Raw genomic sequence first — 8,631 nt, forward strand, 5'->3', positions numbered from 1 at the left:
TGGGGCATACGACAGCTTTTCGCCACTGGCTCCATTGACTCGTGCTTGTCGAAAAGGAGTCAATCGACTCAAATTGGTTCAACCGTATCGAATAAAGAAGAGATAGTTAACGGTGTCCCTTAAGGGTCTGTACCTTGCCCCCTTGCTCTCTGTTAAGCCCTGGAAAATTTAAGCTATTCTTCAATAAACTAAAACGAAGCGCTTTATGTACAAAACACACCTTTTGACTACTGACACAGCAAAAGTGTTGAAATATAAAAAGTACACCAATAAGTTGGACTGGTTAGAAAATAGTAAAAAAGCGTATTTTCGTCGCCGCTTTGATCTACATTATAATTTGAAAGCTTCTTGAAGAAAAGTGAATAGCCCACTTTGGATATATTAAAATTCAGTGCTAAACAAAAGGCATCATCTCGAGGCTCTGGGGCATAAATATAAGGATTTGTAGGAGTTTATTCCCCAGAGCCTCGCGATAATGCCTTTCGTTTAGAACTGAATTTTAATATATCCAAAGTGAGCTATTGCTTTGTTAATTAACCCATTGACTCCTAGGAGCGAGACTTAATAATTTTTTCTGTCTATAAACGCCGGACGATTTTACTCCTCAAAGGGAGGGGAGGTGGGGTGATTCAGGAGTCGATAGATTATGTGGAATCTCAAGGTTCAAAGACTCATATCGAAAATTCTACAGAATAACAGAGTTTATACCAGCAAGTCTGATATTGCAGATCAATCTAATAAACACTCTGTTAATGCGGGTCCAAATTAACCTTTAAAAAAAGAGAATTGTGAAGGAACTCCCATACAGTCTACCAAATTAACCCTGGAAGCTGGTCTTGTTATGTCTTGTATAACCGAAACCCAGGTTTGTTCACTTTTTAAATGTTGAAAAGCTCATACACCATCTATAGGTATTCCAAAATAGCTGCCCAACCTGGTATTGTGCCTGATATACGGAACGTCTCTTAAGTTACACCTGTATATAAAAGTGGGAATGCTTCAGACCCAGCTGGACTGGATCTAGCATGAAACGGAGGCTAATGAGGGTAAATTAAAGATTTGCCCGCATTAGCCTCCATTTCTTGCTAGATCCAGTCAAGCCGTGAGAATTCGAAAATGGTCTATTATCAGCCCATAGCTACCTTGTCACTATTCAGTATAGTAATAGAACAATTAATCTTTAATCAATTGTAAACTTTTATGGAAAAACATTAATTTTACACAAATATCAGTTTCGATGTAGAGAAGCATTTTCTAATGAAAAGGCTATTTTCGAAATCACATCATCTGAAACTAGCTGTGTTTTGAAGAAGTTACCTATGATGTATTCATTGATTTATCAAAGGCCTTTGATACATGTAATCATATTGTTCTTCTTTCTAAACTGAATTGATATGCCATTCGCATAGATGGCTTGAATGTTACTTACAAAATCGCATACTAAATCAGAGTATAAATTCAAATATTGCATGTGGAATACCACAAGATTTTACTTCAGGCCCACTTTTAGTTCTTGTTTATGTAAATAATCTACCAAACTGTACTGATAAACTCTCTGTGCGGAGCTTTGCTGATGACACTAATTTATTTTTCACTACTGACTAATGATCTTCAACACCTAGAGTCTGGTAACAAAATGTTTATCTCGTCACCCGGATAAAACCCTCATATCACTATTGATGATATTAAGTAAAAAAACTATATTAAATGTTTCACCTGGGAGCCCCTGATACAACATAAACAACAAAATAGCAAGAATTCTCGCTAAATTGCTTTATCTCAAATTTATTCAAACAAATTTATTATGCTCTAGTATATCCCTATTTAACTTATGACATTATGGTCTGGGGCCGTGCTAGTACAACTAGTTTACCCTGTATCTGCACCCCCTTCCACCCCCCTCCCTTCCTGAGATGACCTGCAGCTTTCTAATACAACTGGTATTCTGCAAAAACCAGTCAGCTACGCCATTCCTTAGTGGTGCACCCCCTCCTAAAAAAATCCCTTGGATCCACCCCTGAAATGTATTCAAAGTACGGTTTTTGGACGTGCAAGGGAGAGCGCTGGACCTTGTTATAAACTTCTTGAAATCCCTAAACTAGAAAATATATTTAAATCTTTACTCATAAGATAAGGAATAATGATAACAGCATTACAGGTGTCTTCTCAGATGTCCTCATTCCCGAATCCAACATACATGATTGTAATACAAGATTCTCTAGCAGTCTTATTACTACTATAAATAGCAAGTATCCACTAATTTCGGCAAGGCTGCCTTTTAGTTTCTTCCATCAAAGATTCGGGAATCTGTTCCCTTACAACATGTAATGTCTTACCACACTGTGTTTTTACCAGGCCTTGCTAGATGTATTTTGGTTCATTTACTTTAAGCAATTTAAATTTTTGTTGCCATTTTGTCTACTATGGTGGTGACCAACTTTCTGACAACTTAGTAAGCTTTTGCTTCCTTGGCCACCGCACTCTTACGAAATTATTTTAAAATTTAATTCCATCTACATTGTTTCTTTGTTTTGTCATATATTTGGTTTGCGTAAATTGTTTATAATGTAAATCAATAAAAAATGGAAATAGGAAAGTTTTTGATGACGTCAGCTATGCGTCTGTACTCTAATATATCATTGGTTAGAACCAATCAAAATGCATGCATTATTGAGCTTATTATATAACACCAAATACTGATTTGAACAAGTTGTCTATTGGACACGAGGCATTCGTTACGGAGTGAGGGTTACAACGGATATTTACGGTAGGTAATGATAGTTGAAACTTTCAATCATACATTGTCGCAGCCCGTGTACAGCCGCCTCCGCAGTCCCCGGGGGGGGGGGGGAGGGGTACTCCCAGAAAATTTTGGTGGGGGTGTGTGGCCCGCTTCCTGAAAATCTTTATCCTATTTCAGACCAAAATCTGCGATTTTTCCAACCCTATTTCAGACCTGACCGAAAATTCGATACCCTATTTGAGTTGTTACACGGTTGGCTTAATGATGTGAGAAGGGCTTTTGGTGATGGTCTTACCGCCTAATGATAAAGAAGAAGCTTCTGCTAAAAACATATCCAATTCAAGACTTAAGTCAGACCAAAATGGTCAAAATCGATACCCTATTTCAGACCAAAACGACTAAAAAGCCATACCCTTTGGGGTCGCACATACTTATGTAGCCCATATAAGGGAGTACCCCCGGGGGAGGGGGGGCCTCCTCCCCCTTTTTTTCTGAGGGGAGGGGGCGGCTGTACACAGGCTAATATTGTCATCGATTATCACCTCCTACTATGATTACTACGTTTATTTAACGATAGTCGATGATGGCCGATATTTTCATTTCTCAGGGCAGCGTAGGGCCTGGACCAAGAAGCTTATTTCAATCGTCTTAAATGTTGTCGACCATCATTAAACGGTTCGGTTTGCGAACGACAGCTGATGATAGTCAAGGGCGACGACTTTCTCAAACTCTCATGGACTATACTACCTCGTTTGACATAGGCATTAGCCTGTAAATCAAAATCTTCTACAAAGAAAATATTTTCAGCATTTGGGTCCGCACGAAAGTTGCTCCCTTTATCCTCTTGCTACATTGGCTACTACAGACTTAACCACACCAGACTCCTTATATCCCCCTCTCCAACTGAGACAAAAAATTTCGGTTTTGTTTGTCATGTGGCTGGCTATTTCTTTGAGCATGGACGTATCGTTTTAGACATCGTCACAAACTTCTTGACGAGGGAATTCGGACTCTGGAAAATCATCTTGATGGCGATGTAGAAAATCCAATACCTCACAGCTGTTGAACGGCAGTTCTTTGATCTGATTTCCCATGCCGTAAAACATTTTCAGTGCTTCTTTCATCAAACGTTTGGCATCTTCCTTTTCATCCACTTTCGCGTAATCGTAAGGAAAAGGAAAGTTGATCCTATGATTACACGAAAGCTCTTTCAACGATTAGAATACACTACATTTCCGACGCCCTTACTCGAATGTGCTTGCAAGCACGAGGTTTTAACGCTCCTTTCGAATGAGATTTCGATTCCGAATACGATCACGATCGATCCTGGTGTGAACTATGCTTTATCAGATTCGTAGAGAAGCTAAATAGGTCGCGAAGCGAGATTGAAATTTTTATGTTTCGGGTGCTCTAGTGCAAGGCTACTTGCTCGAGGCGGCAGCCGGTTTGAAGCTCTTTGCGATGGCCATCTACCCTATTAACCCATTAGTCCCTTTGACTCCCACAAGTCTCCCCTTAGTCCATCATTGACGTCACTCGTGGTAGTTGCAGGGTTTAAATGTTGTAGCATTGTCTTTTCTTGATCATAACCTTACGATGTCATCATCAGAACAACTTACTGGTACAGCTTACGCCATCGCCACTGTATCCGGCCTTGCAGGTACAACTGAACGAGCCCACAGTATTCGTGCAATTGGCATACGTAGAACAAGAATGAGAACCGTCAACACATTCGTCTTTATCTGTCAAGACAAATAAGAAAAAAACACAGTTGCCGTTATGGAGTTTTTAAACTCTGTAATTATAAATTTGCAGGCGTCGTGACTACTGATGGAGAGATTGAGTGGACGTTTGTTCAGCCAAAGTGTACTTACCCCGGAGTTGAAGGCTTTATATCAGAGTAAATAAGTTTCCCAATTTATCGCAAGCCTTCTATACCCGATGGCCTTCACTTTCGTTTTGACTTTTTTCTTGTTCGCAGTTGCTCGTGAATAGTATATGTTCCCGCCAATATGCAATAACTATTTTTTCATCTACTGACTCCAATATCCCAAGACTGAAGTTTTCACTAGAAAGACCTCCGTCAACCTTTTTTGCAACTCTTGGGGTAACTTTTTTATTGTACTAACCAGTACTTCACTTCGTCTGTCAACACTTTATACACCACGAATGATCATTGATCATTGGTCTTTTGGTTTGTAGGTTAACATGACCTCCAGCAGTGTTTCATAATTCTTCGTTACTCCTGTAATTTTAATAACTAAACATTTCCGACCATGCACTTCGTCCAAGTTAAGAATTATTCGTCTTTTATTTATTTATTTATTTATTTATTTTTTAATGGTCTGATGTAGTTTAACTGGTTCATAACGTCTTCCCTGTGAAGATATGGAAGGAATTGTACCACCCGAAATACACCCCAAAAGTTTCGGAGCTTTCAAGAAACGGGTTCACTAACCTTTACATGGAACCCCTTCATAGCCAGATGAACAGATGCAAGTGTTTGAACCGGGGCTGGCAGTACAACCGTCATTAGAACCTGTACAAATTTAAATATCACTCTAGCGTTGCTTATTGCTGGATATGAAAAGATTATAACGATACGTGTGCTTCAATACGTGTGCTTCAATATTTACACGGGTTGATTTTACTTTATTTCGGAGATGTCTACTCTTACCAACGTCAGCTGTACCTAACGTCTCTTACCATGGACACAGATGAAATCTTAAAATTTCACGATTTTAGTGCGAGCCTTACCGTTAACACCACAATAGCGCATATAACACGAAATCGGTTTCCGTAAGCGATAAACGTAAAATTCACTGCAGTTTCGAATCGAAGTCTCATATGTCCCGTCACAGCAACCACCTGCTTTGTGCCAGCATACCGAGGGCCAGTTCACCTCGAACAGAGCACTGGGATGAGAGCCTGATATCCAAGCGACCGTGATAGCATTGCAGGTTTCTCTTGGTAAGCAGTGTGATGCCATCATTACTCCAGCAGATCCACTGAAGCGGTACCAGTTATCAGTGACTATCACTGACTGATCGCAAGATGCATTGTGATTGTTACTCAACCAATATCTGCTGGCTTCGCCGAGTGCTGTGTACCCTTGTGAGCTGCACTCGGTCGGAACAGTCCCGGAAACTGTAAGTGAGCGGAAACACATATGCATTTCAGCTTTAAACAGAGATCTATGCTTACAGGAGAGGATGAGGTAAGAGACCATATTCCCCATACATGGCCCTCTATCCTTGATAATTTTTAAAGAGCGGATTCCGGTTGGTCTGTCTTGTAAAATAAGAACCACAAGGTTATAGGGGTCAGGTTAAAAATAGTCTCCACGCGTGGCGCGAAATTAAAAAGTAGCTTGAAAATAATTATCAGGTGGCACACGAATATGTTCTCTTACCTCATCCTTTCTTGGTGCTTAATATTAGACGGTGCTTCTTGACGATATCCCTATTAAGACTAAACTACTTGTTTTCGTAAGGAACTCTTAGACTGTGATTTTCCAACTCGTTTCGCCTTACGCCACTTCTCTTCAGTGCCAGTTGTCAGTGACACTATTTTTTGTCCCTTTCATCTTTTCAAAATGTTCACCTGTTACACTGACGAAATAAACAGAAGCCAGGACATTTTGGTTCGAAAGAAATACGATTCAGATGCATCATCCAACGCAATAACAATGACAATAATGATAATGCTAAACATGACACATAGATCACTCACCCAAGTTTGTGCCGCAGTATCTCAAATTGCAACTAGGCGTGCCGGACAACTCGTACACATAGAATCCACTGCAATTACGGACTCTGATTGTATTGCTCCAATAGCAACAATCGCTGCTATGGCTAAAGCAAACTTTTCTGCTCACCGCCCCTTCAGCCACCGTTGGATGGTTTCCGTTTATCCAGCCAGCACCAGAGGCATCAAAACGGCTACCTTCAACGCAGCTGTCCGGCATGGCGCGACCACCATCGCGAACAAACCGGTACCATCCCGATAAGTGCGACTCACAACCAGAAGTTGTAGAAGAATAATTGACATTGCTAGTAGCGGAACTTAAATTTGAGTACGACGTCGTGCATTCTGGAGGAGTTCCTAAAATTTAAAAACAAATTAGATTTATATACGAGCGAGTACAACTCAGGTACTTGTTTAGCAAAATCATCAAGCTTCGTCATGACAAGCAAATACATGCAAACTGAATAAGCTCAACGGTGTATCATAATCTTCTTAAACGGACGCGGAATTAGGTAAGCAAGTGCAACCTTTCGCTTCTTTCCTAACTATTTGGCACGGTAGTTCCTTGTTCATCGAAACTATGTTACCTTGGCAACACGCGTTTTTTCCTACTTGGTCATTTGAAACACGTTCATTGCTCATTTTTCTCTTGACGATTTGTTTTCATGAGTCCGACTTAACCCTTTAACTCCAATAGCGTCTTTATCGATTCTACTCTGGCTAACGCCAGACGGTTGAACTCGTCAGTGGGTGGATCGCTCAGGAACGAAAGGGTAACGTATCGAGGGTTGTAAGACTGGCGGACCCAAGCTGTCCGAAGTAATTTAGCGTGTCCAACCCTGTAGGAGGTTTAGCATCGACATCGACCGCGCCAAAGAAACATTTGTTATAAGAGATTTTTGCGGATTAGCAGCAACTTCGCAAATAATCTTTAGATTTATCTTTTTCACGTAGTCTTAAGGCCCGTTTAAGCGGTTTCAACATTTGCTGCAACATGCGTTCAACCCTTTCTTGAACCAAATGTCGGGTGCGTTTGGAGCCCATCTTTGGTGGTCGCTTACCGGAAACAGAAAAAAAAGAATGTGTCAAATTTCTGGCGTGGTGCTTAAGAAATTTGAGTAGTGGTCGCCTACGAGAGAGCCCTTGAAACTTTACTTGACTGAGAAACAAAAGGATTATTTACAAAGTGGCCGCTCACCGTAAGCGGCGGTCGCCACCTACAGCGCTTATCAGTTCCAGGCCAAAAGTGAAGCGTATGTTTCCTCCAGAACGTGATTGGCTTGGGATTAGTTACTTGATTTTGATTTTACAACACTATGGAAAACCACTCTAACACTGACTTGCTAACTTCGCATTTCCTCGATTAGTTACTTTAATTTGCTGGCATCTTATACGTTATTTTAAAGATCTTGTTCATTCGGTAGTAGGGCATTGTATAGTCGACTCTCTCCTGACTATTCCGACTTTCACTGCTTGAGAGGGAATGTCCACAAGACCCAGCGAGAGGTGGCACAAGATGAAAAATAGAAATTGTTCATATTTCATCCACTGATAGCCTATCATAGTGTAAGAAACGTGGTGGGATTTATTTCTTGAAATAATAACTCCAATGCCTACAAATACGCAAAATTCCGTTAGGACCCGCCGCGCCGGGAAAATCCCGCAATTTTACAGCGAAATACCGAGGTTGTAAAATTCTTTATATTTGGTTGGCATCACCCCAAAGGGCAAATTGGACATCAGAGACCTTTATTAAACGTTACTGAGCAATTTGAGACTTTGTGGCTTAAAAGCTGAGGCCACGGGAAGCCATTAAAAGTCATCAAAATTTTGATTGGTCAAAATTCCCGACTTGGAAGATTTTTTCTGGAGTGCATAGTCAGTCACGGTGGAATTGAAACGTTGTTTTTTTTGCGGGTATAAAACTCAAAATCGCCATTATTACAACAACAATCCGATAAGAGCATGAAAGCCAACAAAGCGAATGTTATACGGCTGGTCTTCAATTTTTTTTTGTTTTTCTTCTTTTTTCAGTATTTCGCTCTCTGCGAATTGCTGCAGTATAAATAGTATTACCGGTAGATCGTCAGAAATTACACAGTTATTCCTAGGAATACTCATGTCGGCGCTGCAGATGCCGC

This window comes from Montipora capricornis, chromosome 4 (assembly GCF_036669925.1).
Source record: "Montipora capricornis isolate CH-2021 chromosome 4, ASM3666992v2, whole genome shotgun sequence".
Classification (NCBI taxonomy): Eukaryota; Metazoa; Cnidaria; class Anthozoa; order Scleractinia; family Acroporidae; genus Montipora; species Montipora capricornis.